The sequence below is a fragment of the Pyrgilauda ruficollis genome, unplaced genomic scaffold (genome assembly GCF_017590135.1).
Source record: "Pyrgilauda ruficollis isolate IOZ18807 unplaced genomic scaffold, ASM1759013v1 scaffold24, whole genome shotgun sequence".
Taxonomy (NCBI): Eukaryota; Metazoa; Chordata; class Aves; order Passeriformes; family Passeridae; genus Pyrgilauda; species Pyrgilauda ruficollis.
Window position 1 is genome coordinate 12211846 of NW_024523648.1, and position 20168 is coordinate 12232013.

Consider the following 20168-nt stretch of genomic DNA (forward strand, 5'->3'; position numbering starts at 1 on the left):
GAGTAAACAGTATAATTTCCTAGTAAACAGTATAAACATTATATATATATATAGTCAACTATTGTATCTCTAAGCCTCTTGTACTGTCTGATCCCAAGAACTCATCCAGGAGGATGCCTTAATCCTGTCCTCAGTGTGCACCCATTGTGTGCAAGCCCTTAAAAATGTTCCCGGTCAAAAAGACTTGTCTACTCTGTGAGTCAATCTCTACACTCTGTATCTGTATACAGGAGTTATATCAACATTATTCTGCTAGGGTAGGAATTTGGGTTTCCTTGAGACTGCAGGTGTAAAGTTTCTGGGGGTCCTGGCATCTCCAGTGTCATGGGAAAGCTGTCCCCACCTCTCCTGTGGCCAAAGGTCCACAGTCTCTCTGGACAGTGTCTGCATGGCCCATGGCACCTGGCCTCAGCTTTCCTAAGGAATAGCATAGCTCTTTTATCCTCTGGGTGTCCATGGTCCATATCTTGCTTTAATTAAGGTGGATGATGGAAACTGGAACGGGTAACTTGTTTTAAATCATCTTTCAGGTATTTATTACCCAGACAACCACTTGTAAGGAAGCTTTTATATACTCAAAACTTGATGTGACCTTTGGGTATTTATTAAGCAATTAGCAGAAGTAAGGAGGTTAATTTTAAGTTAGAAAAGTGTTTGAATCAGTGGGACTGAAGGATGTCTGGCACATTGGTGTCTATTATTTTTTAAAGGATTTGAAAACTTGATGAAACTGCAGAAAGATCCCTTAAAAACTGTGGAAGGGTTTGAGAAAGCCCTGCAGAATAAATCTGAAGGATATCAGCCTGGGTAACATAGTAAAAGGAGGATCAGAAGGTGACTCAGGTTATGTGTGGGTGTGTTATTGTAGGGGAAACAACTGCAAGATGGGGCTCTTGGAAGTAGGTGAAATTGGTGCTAGGAGAAGAGGTAGCTCTGCAAACTGGGAAAAATAAAATGTGAGAATAACTATGCTGTTAATAAGCCATTATGAAAGTTTGAATCACAGCGAATCACACATTGCTGGCTGGGTTTGCTCCAAGACTAACCAGATGAAATTCCAGTGTGGACATGCAGCCAGACTAGACGATATTATGGACTATTCCCTGGCCTTGTGGATGAACCTATATGTTCATGTTACCTGCTTTCCTAAAGAAAAAGAAGAATGTGTTTCTTCTGACAGACATTTCCTCATCCTGCAGTCCTCACCTAAGCACAGTTTTCACTAACTTCTTAAAAGTATTGTTCACATAGTTCTGTAAGGCCCAGGCCAGATCTCACCCTTGGCTCTTTTTCCTGTTCAGAACATGACTCTGATGTGTCATTTCCAGAGCTTCATTGCAAAAATTAAGGCCCGGTTGCAGGATGGCAAAAGAATAAGCATCTAAAGGGACAAAACCCATTCAAGATGCATCTAGAGAGACAATTCCTCACTTTCTCGGGCAAGCAGAAGTATTTAACTACAGCCAGCCACACAGTTATAAGGTTTTCCACAGCTGTAAGTTTTGACCCATGGTGACCTTGGATCACAGCTTCTCAGAAACCCAGCAATGAGAAACCATCTCCCCTTTGCTAACAGCAGTAACCCTACTGATTATGTCTCACAAATATCAAGTAAAATGGATTTTCTTACATCTTATATTTATTTTTTTGAATATATCTAAAAATAATCCCTGAAACCCCCCGTTTTAAGTGTTTCTTGGGAAATAACAAAAAACCCCAAGACACCTTGTAGTCAGTTATAAACAGGCAATGGGAAAATCCTGCACTTGACTAATTGTAGTACTGTGGCTGGGCTTTGTGTTTGGGGATTTCTCAAAGTTTAGCTTCTGCACGAGTGAGCTCAGAGCCAAACTGAAAGTGAAAGTCAGTCTCTGCTTGGAGCCATGCTGAGCCAACCACCGGTGAGCTGGGTAAATCTGCAACTCTGTTTCTGGCCCACACCAAACCAATCAAACAAGTATTTTTGGACCAGGCTTGAAGAAGAAACTTGAAAGGAACTTGATTTCTTAAGAACAGCTGCTCAAAATCTTATTTTTGGCAGGCTGCTGGGAACTTTAGTCCTGAAATTGGAAGAAGTGTAAGAAGTTGTCTCACATTTTGAATAGCTGGTGTTCAGCTGAAGAAATGCTATTTTTTTCAGTGAAAGAATTTTATGTTCAGTTAAACGTTTCATGGTGCAGAAGTCCTTTTTAAAACAGTTTCAATCTTCCCTTCATTTTGTGGAGAGACAAACCTCACCTATTTTTCCTCAGCAGAGGTACCACTTTGGCCCTGCTGGAGGCTCACATAAGGATACGTGGCTGGGGGTAGCAGCACAGTCAAGTGGCTGCAGCTTTGTCTACAGCACCTGGCTCATCAACCTGGACCTGCTAATGGGCATGTCACTGCCCCAGGGGATCTGCCCACATCCAAACTTCAGAGAGCCTGCTTAGGGCACAACTCCCCAGGCTGTTATTCTTAGGTTATAAAAACATTTCCCAGGGAACCGGTAGCAGGTCCTTCATTTGAAAAGCTTGTAATCTTCTCCTTGCACAGACCTCAGGTACCTGCTGTGCCAGGAAGAAACCTGGTCCCTGTGACACCTGGGGTGCTCTGATTTGGCCAAGCCCCAGGCCCTGTGCTATAATAAGCAAGGTCAATAATAATCATGCTGATGGTGAGATCAACAAGAGCAGAGTCAATCAAGTGTGCCCACCCTCGGAGCATAAACCCAGCCTTTCCATATATACATAACATACTGACACAGTAACTCTTCCTTATCAAAGCAGTCAATTGACTCTTTGTAGAACCAAAGAATCACTGAGGTTGGAAAATACCTCAAAGATCATTGAGTCCAACCCTTAACCTGATACTGCCAAGCCCACCACAAAACCATGTCCCCAAGTGCCCCATCTACACATCTTTTAAATACCTCCAGGAATGGGGACTGCACCACCTCCCTGGGCAGCCTGTTCCAGTGCTTGACAACTTTTCAATGAATCTAGCACTTAAGCATTCATCAATGAGTTTCAAATCAGCCATTTGATGTTTCTTGATATACATGAAGGGCACAAGCTTTCACTTCAGGAGAGCAACTCGCATAAAATCTCTGCTCACCTTGAGGAAATCATTGATCTCCACTGCTCTTCCCCACTGGAGTTCAGCCATAAGCAGCTTTTACTTCTTCTCCAACTCTACTTTTCTTGTTGGATTACTCCACTTAGACCCTGGTAATACAGTCTCTGGTTCAGATGCTATCTGATGAGCAGATCCTTTGAAACAAATGGAAATGAGAGAGCCAGCACCTCTCTTTAATTTGAAGAAACTTTGAAATATAATCATTCAGGAAGACACTAAAGGCAGAAAGGGAATTTCCCTGGACAGTCTTAGGGTGATGGGGGCTGCTAGCATAACTCCAGGGAAGTCCACAGCACAAAAAAGATTAAGTCCAACATTTAAATGCATTTCATCTGCTTCACATATCATAAATGTTTCTCTAGCCCATTTGCTGGGTAAACTGCTAACTTCAGGGTCCCATCTCTTGGGTTTCTTTTGTAAGCTTCACAAGAAAGAGGAAAATGGAGGAGTTCAGACACCCCAAGGGGAGCAATGGTTTTAAAGTTCTTTATCCTTGCAAAAAAAAAGCATCAGGAATCTAGGGCATGGTAGACCATTAGTCAGAAAATGCTGCCACTGTAAACAGGTGCCAGCTGGATGCGTTGCAATCTACTGTGTAAATCAATCTGACTAGTGACTCTTAGCAAAGCTTTTGCCCAGTGGACCGGGACAGCTCCTTTGTAGCAACAGAAGGAAAAGTTTTCTGTACCCTAGCAGCTACAGAATAGGTTATGAAATATGATATTCCTGGCACCTGCTGTTTGTTTTTGGTCGGGTTTTGGGGTTGTTTTGGGGTTATTTTATTTTTTCCTCTAACTGTTCTGCATGCATGCATCTAAATTCTGTGTAGCTCATACATGTAGTAAAAATGATGGCACCCTCCTGCCCAGGTAATTGTGCTGCATGTTTAGAAAAGCACCACTACAAATCAGATCAATTATCCTTTTCCTGTCAGTATTGGAGAAAGGGACTTTGATTGTTCTCCAGCACCCAAAGAATTTGGTTTGGTTCTTAGAAGGACACTTTCCTTGGCTAAAATTGTCAGCCTAAGCTCTAAATTCTTGGGGAAGAAAATATACTAACTTTTCAGAAAGACTTGCTCCTACAGTCTTAAACTGCAAAGACCCCTGAACACCCTTTCTCTTCTCACAGGCAAAACATCCAGCCCACACACAGTCCAGTCAGGCCACTGCACTTCACTGACTTTTTACTTTCCTCCTACATTCGAACAAGTTGGTACTTCTTTGTAAAGCCCACATTTCTTAAGTTAGTCAGAGGATGAATTAATTTATCAGTCCGAAGGGGTGGGAAGTAGCAAAGGCTGCACCTACTGATTCAGCCTCAATTGCGGTATTTGTCATACTAATGGACAAAGAGCATCTGCTGCTTCCCATCAATGCTATTCATGTCTGCTGAGAAGTGACTTATCAGAGAGAGATGACTGAAAAAGAACAGAAAGACATAAATGCATTCTTATTAATTTCTTCTTAAAGCCAGTTCAGATGTAGTTTTTTATTTCCATTGTTTAGAGTAATTTAAAAAGTTTCAGTTATTGTTCAGTTATTGTATTACTGTATCAGATGCACTTCCCATGAGAAATTTCCCTAGAAGGCACCCAAAGGCAGAATTCCTAAAATCAATTTGCAATGCCACTTTTTTGATAATGTGGTATAGGCCTGTGTTTTGGGTGGGTTTTTTTTGCTGAGAAGCACAAGAAAGAGCAGCAGTCTTTCCTAGTTCTTTCCTAGTTCTTTGGAGTTTGTTTGGTGATGGGGTTTTTTCCCATTTATTTTTTTTCCTGATAGAGCTACTGGAAACTGGAAATCTTGTCTTCATTTTTCTTGGCTGCTTCTTGGGTGGCTGAGGAAAGTGAATGGCAACCCAGCTGACACGCAAAGAAGGGCTGTGCCTTTAATGGAAATGTTTTCATTTACCTTTGTTAGCAGACAGCACAAAAATATAATTTAAAGTGCCTTTGAGGGAGAAATAGAGTAATTAAACAAAGAATTTTGAGTGTAGGCTCATTCAAGCATTTTTCATCTTGCTTTTGTTGCATGAAAAGACTAATGCAATAAAAGAACACATTAATTCACTTAGTAAATCTCCTCATTCTTTAACATGACTATGCTGCTTTACAGAGAAGAACCAAGGTAAGGATCTTTCTGTGTATGGCTGAGAGAGCAGAGTGGTGTGAAAAGTACAGGCTCTGGCACAAAAAGGCTCTTCTCCCTTCCAGGGCAGCAAACTCACAGTCCCACTGCCAAGACATAATGCAAAAGGGCAGCATATGTGTGACAGCTTGCATGGATTAGACAAAAGTTTGTAAAGTGATTCTACTTTGGAGGGTAGAAGGTGCCCAGAAGAATGCTCTGACTCCCTACCAGCAATCTTTTTTTTTGAACTCTCTGCTTTTCTGCTCATAGGGATAGAAGCTGATGTACTGGTAAAACTGGAATTGTTACCAATGTACTATTATTCCAACTTTTTCTAGGAAAACAGTCTTTAATTAAATAAAAAACTAAATCAGCCTACTCGTATATGCTTTTCCAAAAATTAAAATTAAAATTAAAATTTATTAAAATTAATAAACTAGAGGCTTGGAAGAAAAACCTTCTTATAAAGGTATGAGATCTGCAACTATTTCTGAAACAAGTAGTATCATTTGCCATTAGAGATAGAAATCTGGATTAGGTGATTCAGGAGAATGATCCAGCCTGCTAATTTCCTACATTCTTATGTTTTATGTACACTAGTTTTCTCCAACACAATGGCCCAAGCTGAAAACTCAACTGTGTTCAAGGCTTCCATGAGTTGCTGAGTATTTGGGTGTGAAGGTTTGCTGTGGCCATCAGTAGGGGCTTACCACCACCACACATCTTCACAGGTCTTGGTTTCAATCACAACTACAAGCAGAAGTTCCAAAATAGCCCAAGAAAGGAAGTTCCCCAAGTTGTTTTTAAAATCAGGAAGTAGAAGGATGCTACTAAAGCCTCCAGAGCTAATACAAATGCTAGTCTCATTCACAGGGTATGCCACTTTTACTGAATGCTTCTGTAACTCAGACTTTTTGGGCTTCCCCATCCATGAGTATATTTTAAAGACAATGTAAGGAGACTGTGTTTGGCTGTTCAGAAAACCACAGCCCGGAGGACCAGACTGCAATGAAGAAGCCTTCAGATTAGGCGTTGCCTGGAGATTTGCTCTGTAGATACCTCAACGCAGTCAGCATGGAGAAAGGGCAGGGCAGTCCCCTTAAATGGACACTGTATGGCTCAAAACTGTTATTGATGTGAATTATAAATGTAGTTTGCAAATCTGCCTGGGATGTCCCTGGTTTATCTCCTCAAGTAAAAATCGTGTAAGCACACAAACGCTGCCTACCTGTGTAGATGGATGTCTGCATTTATTTGGATTGATCCTGTTAGTTTTTTCCTTACACAGTGCATTTCTATCAGGAAACAAAGGTAATAATACTCAGAGAGACTCTGGCCAGCCTCCTTAAAATGCAGGTTTTCTTGTTCAGTTTGGGACAATTTAAAATACCATCAGCTCAGAGCAGTGGCCAGGGGCTTGTCTCTTACAGTGGCTGTGCATTGTGTTGTCTGATGGCCATGGAAGGCCTTCCTAAGGCTGGGAACACTGTCTGCACTTCCTAGCACAGAGTCCACAGGCTGATGGCAGCTGGTGTCTTGAGAACCAGTTAGAGCTCCCTGACCTTCCTCCTTGCCCTGGGAGTTGGGGGTCTGGCTTCAACATCTTCCAGGTTAGAAAATATTTGCAAAGGTTAAGTTTCCTACTCTGAAAAGACAATTTGTTTGTTTGATTGCTTTTGCTCTGCCTCTGATGATGCCTCATACTGCCAAGTAAAGAAGAATCATGGAGAGGTCTGTGAGCTGGCTGGCAGTGGTCCTGGGGACCAACCAGGATCTGGGGAGATCTGGAGAAGAATGAAGCTACCTTGGGTCATGTCTTTCTCACCTTGCCTTGCAAACCCATCTTCTCCATCTGTCTTTTGTCCTGGAAGTGGGGAGGAAGACAGAGGTGCTGCTGTTCTAACATTGCTATCAAATGAGGCTCTCATCTGACGGGACACTGAGGCACCTCACGAACATGGCCAGACACAGAATGTGCCCCAGTGGCTTGGACTGATAAATGACGTTCAGCATATTTAAAGTGCAATCTAGATGTCTCAGGGTTATGTCACAGAAGAGTTATTTGTATTTATGCTGATGGATACAGGTGTTAGTGTGTGTGAGTGTTTGTGTGTTTTTGAGTTTCTGAAGGTCTACAAAGGAAGGAATCTGTGAGAACTTGAAATCCCCCAAGAGAAAAATGTGAAAAAAAATAGCTTGAAGTCACCCACAGGTGGTATTGACAAATAACTGTTTCCCAGGGGTCCAAGAGAATTTTTGCCTTGTTTTGGGCTGACTGAAGGCTAGTTAGTGAGGCATGATTGTAACAACTATTCTTCTCTGTGTTACCAAATATTCTGAAACCTTTCTTTGACTTTTTCAAGTGTATTGTGGTTTGTAATCACAAACCGAAGTCAGTCAGCTGCTGTGAGGCTGATAGAAGCAATGGTCATCTCAGCACTGGGGGAAGACCCAGTGGGGCAATGATGACCAGCATTTCCCAGAAAACAGAGCATTCTGGTCATGGGAATGATCAGTTCAGCAAATTTCTCAAACAACAAAATGCACACAGCTGCTTTCAAGAGAAAAACACAAGTCAAGCTGTGTTATTTGACTGGCAACAAAGTCAAGAGCTCATTAAAAAGAAGTTGAGTGTATCTGAGTTGTAGAAACTTTTCATGCTTGCATCTGAGTTGTAGAAAACTTTCATGCTTGCACAACAAGCCACCAGGCATTGAGGCAAGAGACCGAGCAGCTGTCACAGATCTTATGATGCTGTCTGTCACGTGAGCCAGGTTTGCAGAGAAAATCTCTCTGATGTGCCTTTGAGACAGTTACTCAGCAGATCAGCTGCCATAGCCCTGGTGGAAAGCTTTCTATGCCACTCACTTCGTATCATTCTGTGTGCTTATACCCTTGCTCTCAGGAGTCCCTAGCAGCCTTAATGAGAAAAATGGGCAAAAACCCCCAGTCTCAGCAAGGTGAACCTGGGCAAACTCTTACCTTTCTGTACTCTCTTGTAGATTGTTACAAGTCTAAAAGTTATTATAACTGGTCAGATTAAATGGACTGTTTTGCCCCTGCTTCCTTGTTAGTTCATTGCATGGAAGCAGATCCCACTTGCAGTTTTTATCAGCCTCCCACACGCAAACCTCTCAGAACCTGCCAGTTCCTCTCTGAGGAGGAGGATGGTCTGAAGAAATGTCACCAGTGATTAGGTTTTGAGCGCGCAGTGGGCTGGAACATCCTCTCACTGGCGCCTGCTATTATGTAGCCTTCACAGGAGGCCCTTGCTGACATGTGCAGTCCCATCTGCTGATCTGCCTCTGCTCTCACTCCTTTTTTTCCTGCTTTCTGCTTGGTTTGGAGGCATAAACCCAGCTCCTGTCCTGGGAGTGTTTTGCACCCTTTGCCCTGGGCAAGGCTGAGGATCTGGACCCAGCTTAGGGTATCTGCAATGGCAATGGCTATTTCAAAACCATCAGGAGACATGAGACACAGGAATCCCAGGCTTCTTTTGTCCAAAGGGAGGCACAAGAGTGGTATGGACTCATGCTGCTGAAGGGAATCTAGGCAGGTAAATGAGATGCTTTTCAGGGCATAAAAGAGCAACGTGAGAGCTTCTGCTGTGAAGAAGAGTTTAAGAGCAAGGTGCTACTGTTGAATACTGTGAGCAGCATGGGTGGAAGGAAAAAGCATGGTGGCATTATTTCCTAATCGTCTTTCACAACATTTGGTACTTTCTACCTCCTTAAGCTTAGTGGGCTTGAAGAAAAGAATGCAATGTATCACTCTCTCTTCAGGCCTCTTCTACAGAGAGCTGCAATCAGCAGGTACATCAAAGGTTTGTTACTAGCTGCTCTTCAACTGAGGGGCAACCATTCCTGGAGGTGTTCAAAGAATTGTGAGCTTACATGCACTCTCCATAGGATAGTAGGATTCAGGTTAGCCAGCATGAATGGGGTGAGGCTCAGTGACAATTGGGAAATCTGTAATACAAATCAGCCATGGCGTGTGCAAGTGCCACTATCCATAATCAGACAATACACTAGGATGGTTTCTTGGTTTTCCCTACCCTTCTGTTATTGTTGTGTATTATATGGGAAGATCCCAACATCTCCTGAATTTCTGCAAGATCTTAAGGGGTTTTGTATTTTACACTTTGCAGTTTAACACTGTTCATGAAAGAAAATTATATCGTCCTCATTTTCCTGGGGTCACGTATATCCTTTTTTTAAATGTAAGGTTTGTGGAGAAGGAATGGTTCCTGCCTGTGCACATGATTATTAGCATGCCAAAGTCCTGTTAAAGGCTTATACACATGGTACCATGGTGAGGATATGCCAAAGGAGATCAGTGATTCAGTGCCCGCTTACAGTAAAGGATATTGCACTGAAGGAACATCTCACTGTGGCCCCAAAAGTTAGTCCAAGGCAGAGTTCATTCAGAGCAGCTCCTCTAGGGACACAATGAAATCTCTTCATTCATCAGATTTTGGCTGGAAGTAGATCTTTGAATCATACTCATTTTTTAGAGACGAGTCATTGACTGAAAGCACAATTTAGAGCAATTCATCTCTGAATCCCAGCTTTGCAATGTTTTTGTGCCATATTTTGGCGACAACTCAAATCAAAACCTAGATGCGGAACCACATCCCTTTTCTCTCTGTGTCCACAGACCTAGAATTCCAGGCAAGCACCCTGATATTAAATCCATCTTCTGTATTATCTGGTGCAGTCTAGGTCATGGTTATATATTGGTAATATATTTTGGTTATATATGGTTATATATTTTTACTATCTATTTTCTATAGAGGTGCTTTGGGGGCTGCATCAGGTAGATTCCCTGTACTTTTCATTGGTACTGAAAAAAAAAAAAAAGATCAAATGGAAAGCACTGCCTAAATGCAGGATAATTTTATCTCAGCCATGCTTAGTGCATAATAGTCATGAAGAAGAGCAAACTGCAAGGAGTAATATTTCATGTTACTGGAGCCTGCCTGACCTCTCCCTGACACTAACCTCATTCAAAATTTGCCAAGGCAGTTAGATTTTCAGCTCCTTTTTAAATTCAGGCTGAGTGGGTGATTAAAAAGGCAATAGGTCCCTAAGTATCTTTGAGGATTTGGCTCCACTTCCTCACCAGAGCCCTCAATGGTAACTTCCCAGCACAAGGATGCCCACAGTTGCCAAGGCCAGCTCCAGCCTGCTCCCACTGAGATGGTGCAGAAGCTGAGGCAAAGGAGATAAAATCCAACCAGTGGGCATGTGCTGTTTCCATACCCTTTTCTCTTCCAAGGAATAGGGACTAGGATGATACCCATACCATACAAAGCAGAGTGCTCAGACGTGTATCATTGTGAAACCCCCATTCTGTGGTTCCTAATGGAAATTCCCCATTTTGAGAACAGAAGTTTTACTAAAAGTGATAGACTATTTCATGACAGCAGGCTTTTATAAGTGCTCTCTCATACAGCCACAATCCAAAAACAGAGGCCTGGGATTTTGTCCCATTTTCTGTGGAAACTTATCCCTGTTTAATTTTGAACACCACCTAAGCAGAATGGTGGTATTTTATACCTGGGATGCCTGGAGAGCCAGGCTGTAGGAATGGGGCCTTATTTGGTCATTCCTACATGGGTGCAGAAACAGCCACACAAACCACTGTGGGAGAAGGCAATTTTGGCGGGAAAATTCATTCTGCAAGACTGGTGGCATCTTGCACATTGAGAAAAAGAGAACAAACAAAAACTGAATTTTGAGGAACTGAAACTTGGATCTGCTAAGCAATTGTAAAGAATAAAAAAAGAGAAGGAAGAGAGGAGAACAACCAGTGTCTGACTGTAATTTCCTTTTAATGAATTATCTCTTTATAAGAAATTAGGCAGCTACTTTCAAGCTGATGAAAATTTTTGATTTTTTTTTCAGTAAGTACAACATCATCCAGCATTTAGAAACTAAACTGGAAAATACAGGCATGGGGTTTTTTTTCTTCTTTTCATTAAAATCACCTTATCTACACAGAACACTGGTCAAACCACAAATTTCTTTAAGGTAAACTAAGAAAAAAAAACACTGGTTGACGAAAGAGAGGATATTGTTCCCATTTGTTATTGGATTCTTCCCCTGCTCTTAAAAATAAGTAATCTGTGGGGTATAAAATGGGCCTTTGTCTCTTGCCCAGGTACTCCAGTGTACTGAAAATGAAAGAGCAGAATTTCAAGCTCTGAAGTGATACATTAGCCCAAATGCAATGATTTTCATTGGCTCATGATAAGAGTAGAGGAAAGGGACAAACCTACTAATTACAAGAATAAAGCAGTGATTTCTGCCTTGGTCCCAAAAGTATTCAGTTCATCCTCCAGCCCAGCATGTTCAGCTAAGCACTTGTCTGTGCACTTTTCAGCAAAGTGATGAACTGAATCAAATACTTTGGTATACTGAACATCTCAACATTCACACAGATGGTGTCACAGTGGCGGGAAGGAGTGTTCACTGCCTTGTCATTGGGATATAGAGCAAGTAGTCAACCTCTATACATACATCCATCCAGTGGTTGTATGGTTTTCACCATCCCAGTGATTTTTTTGAAGATTAGATACAAAGTCCATGAAGTTGTCAGCTACTTCTTACCTTCAGGACTTCTTCTATGGTGAATATACAAGGCAAGGACCTTCTTAGGAGCTTGAAGATACAAAGTAGTTGCAATTACTTCAGTGCCATGCAGGTCTTCCAAGCTGACATTGAAGGAAGCAACTCCTCGTAGAGCATGTAGACATCAGGTGACACCATTTCCACTATCAACCTGATGGTGAAAGCATAGCCTCTGCTGTGACCATGCTGCAGCCCCCATGTCAGATCCCTTGCCAGAGGCCAGGCAAAGGGAGGGGAGTTCATGCTCAGAAATGTTTCTAATTACACAATCTAGATAAAATGGCCGGTTCAGTCACCATATTGAATGTTTATTTCATTGGCACATGATAACATGTTGTCATATTTTCATATATTATGCTGATGATAAGCTGAATGCTTAAAATAAATGTGTGTGTGACATGGCCAGAAGGTGACTGCTGCATTCTGATGTGGCAAGTAGAACTGCAAAGACCTTGGATGGACAAGCTCTTGTCCCAGCAAATAATGCCCAGAAAAAAAATGTATTTTTCTCATGGGTGATGCACTTCAAAACATGCTTTCATTCATCAAAAGGTTTAGCCAGGAGAGCTAAAATTAAGGTCTTCTCTTTGCTGTGTAGTGCATAGGAGACAGGAGAGGCAATAGCTGCTGAACTATTGACAGGGTTCTCCTGTATGTACCAGTTTTTACCAAAATATATCAAAGCACCTTATGCAGTGCAGTGACCTTTTATTTTCAGCACATTATTGATAAGAAACCGAGGCAGCAAGAAGGCAGGCTACTTTTCAGATGTTGCATGGAAAATCAAAGGGCAAACTGAAGCAGCTTCCAGAGTTCACCCACAAAATCCCAGCATGAAGATGCAATTACAGTCTTTGGTTAGTCTGAAAATTTCCTAGTAGGGGGATTACTGTGTTGTAGCTTGTTTACATTTACGGGTTGATGACTGAGTGCTGAGTAAGCATGTTCCATTGTTAAAGTAATGATTTTTTTCCATGCTTGTGACGTTCATTAGGACTGTTCCTTTAAGGCCAGAATGAAAATATTATCTGCGTTGTTTATTCATGTCAGTCTCACACTTATGACAGGTTTATGTTGCAGCACACTCTCATCCAAAGAAAACTGTGGGAATATTTGGTTTTGGAAGCAAATAAAATCAGGGAGGAGGGAGGAGGAACAACCACTGGGACATAAGAAAGGCCTTGCAAACTCCTCTTCCAGCAATCTGGCTCTCCTAAAACAGCCCAGACAGGTGTCAATTACTATGATATGTTCTATCTTCAAACATTGTTTTGCTGAGTATAGTACTGGAGGTGTTAATGTAATGATTCCAAGAGGTTAAATTTGAAAGATAAACTCTGGAGATTTTTGTATAATGCAATGATAGCCACTTTGCCCTGCCACATACTAAATGGAAGAAGAACTCCCTGACACATGTACCATAATCTTCAGTTTGGCATAACTTACAGGATAATAAGTGTTCATGTTTATTCTCTGAATATTAAATTTAATTAAGTTACACAAGGAAAAGATCAGTTCACAGTGTTGCACTAGCAGAACTAAGACTCTGTAGAAAATATGGTCTTTGGCTTACACAAATGTTACAGCAGTTGCTGAACTGTACATCTTTTGGCTTAGCATTTGGAGATATTTTGGTACCTAAAGGAAAGGGGATTCCATCTCTCTTTGAAAAGACCCTTCTTGAGGTACTTCTGGAGTATCTGACATTTTCTTAACAAGTAACTGATCAATAGAACTAGTAAAATTCAGAGCATTTCTTCCCAACTTGTCTTGAGAGTGAAGGCAGACATTTATTTTCAGACCTGAGGAATGGTTTTGTAGCTGTATCATTTGGCCTGGTTAAAGATATATCTTCCCCTCACAAAATTTCTTGCTATTTCTCAGTAAGGCAGCTTGTGACTGTAAGAACACACACAGGTACTGTTTTCAGAAAAAAAAAAATCCCAAAGAAACATCCTCTGCTAAGTGGCAGAAAAAGTAAAGCTCAAATGAAGCACAAACAAACCTTTAAAAGGAAGTGGAAACGGAGAACAAATTCTTTCAAGTCTCCACCATCACTGAACAGGGAAATGGACTTTTTGGCATGCAGGGTACCTTCTCTACATACTCCTTAGTGTCATCTCTGTGCAGTGACTGCAGTGAAAGCAAATGCAGGGTCCAGAGCAAGCACAGAGAGGCATAGTGAGAAAAGGCACTGTAACAGCACCTGGTTTGCATGTCAGCAGCATAAATTAATGGCCAACTTTGCAGGAATGCAGGCCTGAAGGGAACAGCCTGACCTTCAAGCTGGGCCCTCTCCAGCAATGGATCAAACAGCTGACTGAACACAAAAGCTTTTTTTCTTCCTCTGACCCCACTCTCCCAAGGGGGAGATCCCAGCTCCCAGATCCCAGCTTGCCCTGCAGGGTGGGAATTTCTCCCTTTTTTCTGTCCTGGAATTGTCACTGTGCTTTTGCAAACATGAAGGTGAGGACCTGGCTGCCCTGGCTCTGGGTGTGGCAGCCCTCAGTGCCCTCCAGTTGTGCTGGTTGGAGCTGGTGCCAGGGGCCGCACAGCCTGCCCTGTGCACCTCCACTCCTTGCACGTCCCTTTCTCCCAGAGCCTCGTGATGCTCTGCAGCAGGAGGCAGAGCCCGTGCCATGAGAAGCATTTGCTCTCAGAAATCCTCATAAGGTAGTCATGCTTTAAAATGGGATAGCAGTACAGAAGTGGAGTGTTTATTTAAAACACTAACGGGGCAGCTGTTGCTAGTAGCAACAATATGGCAATCACCAGCTAATATGGAGATGTTTGTTTCGAATTTATCATCTTGATTTTGATGGGTGGCCAAAACTTCACAGGACATTTTATTTTGCAGTGTGTGGATGTGCAAGGACACTGACAGCACATGACAACAAATAATCCTCTCAAAGCATGGGGTCAAATGTGCTCAGGGGAGTTCAGCTGTAGTTAGCAGAGTTGTCCCTGGAAAGATTTGCTTTGCCTGACACTGCTTGTGCCTGGAGAATGGAATCTAGACGTATGCTCATAAAAGTTCCTATTCTTAGTGAATTTAGTGGTGTTGAGGACCTGGTTACTGGCAGTTGTACCTATTACTTAGGAAGCAGGTGACAACACAGGAATGACAAACTCACAAGGGCAAAACAATGATGAAGAGTTTGAGGATGTTCCCGTCAAACTCCTGTGGCTCAGAGGAAGCCAGCTGGAGAGCAATGATGGGCAAAATCCAACTACTTCTGGTTGGTTCTCCTGGGCACCTATGGTAACAGCTGTGTTCATGGCACTTGCAATGCCTGGAGCAGCTCCCATGCCATCAGGGCAGTGGTAAGGTCTTGCATTGCCGAGTCTGCCTTTCTTTTCTAGTTTTTGTGTCAACGGGACACACGTACAATGAAACCTCAAATTACACTTCGGCCAGGTTTTCTTGGTCTTATTCCAGATTGGCTCCTAGGCCAGTGCCAATCTGCAGATCATATTTAATGTGAAAGTGAAGGTGTCTTATGCCTGAAAAATCACATGCAAGTTAGAATTCGATGTCAAATCCATGTTCTTTTTTGTTTTCCCTAATTCACATTTTGAGATCTGAGATAATTTTGGTGCTGAAATTCAATGCAAAACAGAAGGTGCAGAAACAAGAGATATGCAAGCCTACATTAAAAAAAATCTAAAAGAAAACATTCGTGTTAATCTAATTTTCTAATTTGCAAATGAAGAACATGAAGCAAATTAAGTGAAAAACCTGGTGGAGTAACAAAAAAAAGTAAGCATATCACTTTTCAATATTGTTTGAGTACCTTCAACCAGGAGTTTTGAAAAGAACAGATTTCAGACTGAATTACACATGTTCTCTACTACTTTCATGTAAGTAAGCAAAAGTTTAGATCTGCATCCGCTCAGTCAGAAATGACAGGCAACTTCAGTTCCCTGATTCCTTTGGGCTAGTCACCTCAGGGAACAAAAGGAATGAGTAATTCCCAAGTGCCACAGAGATACAATAGCAAGCTGAATGCAGACACAGTCAAACAGCAGCACAGACCCTTTGGAAAAATGGCCCATATGCACCTGCCTTCCACAAGTAAAAAAGCATCCAATGGACCCAGTCACCTGAGGATGAGTAAAAATCTTTAGAGCTGCCAATTGAGTCTTGGAGGAAGCACCCATGAAAGAATAAACAAACATACTGCAAAGCAAGTGCAACCGAAATGGTGTCACAAGAAGGGCACAGAATACATCCTCTGCTGTATTTATAGAGTTATTTTTGATTTGTAACTTTTTCCCATGCAATAGTGTAAAACAGTGTGTAAAAAGGTGGTGCAATCTAACCCACACTACAATCTAACCTTGATATCTTAATCAGGATAGAAATCAGCTGAACAGAGCTGGGAAAAACTGGCAGTGCATTTCACTTTCCAAAGGCAGGTTTAGCATGAGCCCAGACTCTACCTGATTAAACCTGTAGGAGTTCAACTCTGGCTGGGTTGATGGTTCTTGTTCTGGAAGCAGAGACTGTGATCAAACCCTGAACCATGCCTGTGCATCCCACAATAGGCTCTGGAGAGTGGCAGGAAATCAGAGATGCCTTCAGAAGGCATCTATAAATGTGGCCTGTTTCCAGGAACCCACTTGCCACCTTGTTCTTTGAGTTCGTGGACAGATTGTACAGAGATTTCCCTTCCAAAAAACGACCAACCCAAGAGCTTTCTGAGTTTGGCACAACTGCTTTCCTTATTTTGGTAAATGTTCCTATTGTTCCCTGGGGAGACTGCAGCTGTGGCACTGAAGACAAAACTGGAATACAATCCCTTTTCCACATGGAGAGGCACTGATGAAGGCTCTTTCTGCTCTATATGGGCTTGAAAGGATCCCTGCTCCAGGCTCATTCCGCTGTACCCTTCTCACAGCTATGCTCCTGCTGCCTCCTTGCTGGTATGATTAAAGGGCAAAGGAGAGTTTCAGGATTCATTCTCACACTCCCTCCTTCCTAAAAGCCATGCTGTCAAACATTTGCAAAAGTAATAGAAATAAACAAAAGTGAGCTGTGGCTGGGGTTTTCCCATTTGTGGCTTGATAAGGAGAGAAGGAAACAGACAGTCTCCAGTCACAGCAGATTTATCCTTTATTTCTCTTTTTCACTGTCAACTCCCGACTTCTTTCTCATTCCAATTGATGTTGCTTTTTCATTGCTATGGTCTAAAGTCCCTCACATAGCCACAGTGTAAAAGAAGAAAAGAGGAGAAAATGCTTAGCTTGACTGGAGCTCACACAGAGGGGAAAATTGCCAAAAATCACCATTGGTCCATGTTTGCAGCAAGTGCTATATAAGCCCTCCCTCCAAACACTGGTTGGGCAGAGGGCTTGGGAGTGAACCACAAAAGCAGCCATGGTCTGGGTGGGAGAAAAGGGGCTGGCTGGGACCACCGGAAGCAGAAGCATCAAACTGATGTCCTGGCTTCTATAATGAAAATGCTTCACATCTCAAGGGGTAAATCTAGTCCTTAAGAGGGCTAAATCCACCCAGGCTTGGCTGCTCTGCAGGACCTCTCTGCTCCTGCTTTCTTTCCAGTGAATGTAAAACACTTCAGCAGAACTGAGGGAAGCATCTTGGTGTCCAGCAGGGTATGAACTTTTACACAGGCTAGTCCTACAAAACCCTTGCAATTCCACTGCCTCTCCCAAGCCCTGATCTTTGTGTAAACATCCAGTGTTTTTGGAGGACAGTGCATTCACTTAGTCAGGGATTGACTGGGAGAAACACATTGACTGCAAACAACTCCAGGTGTACCCAAGCCACCTGCCATCTGTTCTTCTTGCCCCAGGCAATGGCTGTGGTACAACAAACACGTTGCTCTGATCATTGTGGTGTAAGATCTGTACCAAACTGCGGGAGGAGTGGACCACAGCAAAAGTTTCAAGTCTGCAAAACAGAACTGGGAGGTAGAGATGGAATCAACCTCCTCAGGGAGAGAAGTTGTTCATATAAGGGAACTTAACTTGTAAACATCACATATGACAGGCCTTTTCTGTTAATATTCAGGGTGGAGACTGGCTTTGGGGCCTACACCTTTTCCATGCTGATGGGGAAGCTGTGAAGCTGCTCTGGCAAGTAGGTGTAAGAGCAGCTCTTCTGACCCTGGAAGCCTGCACACAGCTCTGCGATGTTTGGCAGGAATCAGCATGTGCTTGCTTACTGCTTTTCACAAAACCAGCAAAGATTCCCTCTGTGTTGCCATACAATTACTCTGCCAAACTGTAGCATTTTAGGATTCCTGCTTATTTGTAATAAAATAGGCTGCTTTAAAGTAATTTTGGCATGATTTAAGTGTTTGTGATACACACCATAAAAGAGCTATTAAATAAAGAATGATATCAGGAGGGTAAAAAAATCAAATTGTTTTTCTTATGGGCAGGCAGACAGGCCTATACACACACCTTCCACATACAACAGCCATTATATCCCCACAACTGTTAAGGGATAAGAAATAATTGTATAGAGATACAGCATTATGTGCCAGTGGACAGTCTGGTGATGTGCTATCAATTACTGTATTATCTTCCCCTGGGAAACTCAAAGCCCTGTGTACAGCCAGTGCCAGAACAGTAATCTAAGCTTCTGGCCTGGCTAAGCACCACCCATTACACTCACATTTTCTTCACAAATCACACATTTTCCAGATCAGCCCCGTGTCTTAATCATGAAACAGACTGAGCTCAGAAATACACCTCTGCAGAGTGCTGGAAGTGAGGGGAAGGCAGAATTGAACTGCATGGGTCCCCTCTGAGATGCTTAACAAACAGATATGTTTGGATATATATTTAACAGATGTAATGAAAAATAGATGTTTCTTGTTGAGGAATACTGAAACTATCAGCAGTGGTGCTGCAGCTGCCAAGGAGCCCCAAAAGAAATTCTCAGGAAAAAGTAATGTAGAATGACAATACTTCTGCAAGTATGTACAGCAGCTCATGGAATTTAGCTGGGAAATTAAAAATGCCATGGGACTGATAATTAACAAAAAATCAGCTACAGCAGTGAGTAAAAGATCAGTGGTAAATGCACAGGGCTGCAGACTAATTGATTGAAATTGCTGTAAGTTTCAGCCCTAAACAAGTCACCAGACCAGTGCCACTACAGTAGCATGGAAATGATTGGCCTCAGGAGGACTTAAAAGGTGACCTACAGCAACTCCTCCCACAAAAACAGAGCAAGTCTCCATTTGCTCTTCTGGACACATCTCTATCCAACCAAAAGTGAATTTTGTACTTTGGATTTCTGCCAGAGTCAAACAGAGATCACCTTTCTGTCCCTTTTCTGTTCTGCATGAAACAGGGCTAGTGCTACACTGGCTGGGTCTGATGTGGTTACACAAAGAACAGCTTTGAAGGTGAATTCAGCAGCAGATGTAGCCATTACGTGCATCTGCAAAGTGCTGTACTAAGACAGCCCCATCCTCTGCACATCTGAAATACAGCATCTACAAGGGAAGCAGCAGAAAGGCCACAGTTTCACAAGTGTGCTTTCCACCTAAATCCACTACTGAAGAATTCCCAATCCTGACTCTCAGCCTTAACTCCTCCTTTTCACAAGATCAGCAGACTGGCACCCAGAACAGGGTTGTAATTTGCCTCAGTCAATAAATCAATAGAAATAATATCATATATTTAACATCAAATTTTAATGAATTTTCATAATGGCCTGGTAGAGTGAGTGCTGTATTCCTGATATGCCCAAATTGGCAGGCAGTCACCAACAGAATGACACAGGTCAAGAAGAGGTAGATTTTTCCTAGATTTTTTAAATCTCTTTGAATCAAATTTTAATATGTGCACACAAATATGTCTTATTATGATTTATTTTAAACAAGACTTTTAAATTACGTACTGTCATACATTACTAAATTACTACATTACACCACTTTGTCTATAGATGTCCAGTACCTAGATTCTCAAGAACTACTTAGTACTGACAAAATGTGTGCCTACATCTGCTTGTAGACAGTAAACTGTTGCAATTAGCTTTTAAAAAATTATAAAGAAACATTTCTCTGAATCTTGTCTATTCCACCGCCCTGTTGTTTTCACTGCTCTTAGTGTAGCTTGACCTGGCAGTGCTTTTTTAAACTGCCAAATCTAATATCTCTGAGCAAAGGACAGACCGTACCCACTGCCCTTTAATGGTAAAGAGAAGCTGCCTACACTGCAGCCCCCTCTGCACATCTCACCTCATGCTGGTGATGATAGCTGGAACCTTTACCTGGCAAGTGTCTCATCTTTTCCATCCATAACAGCT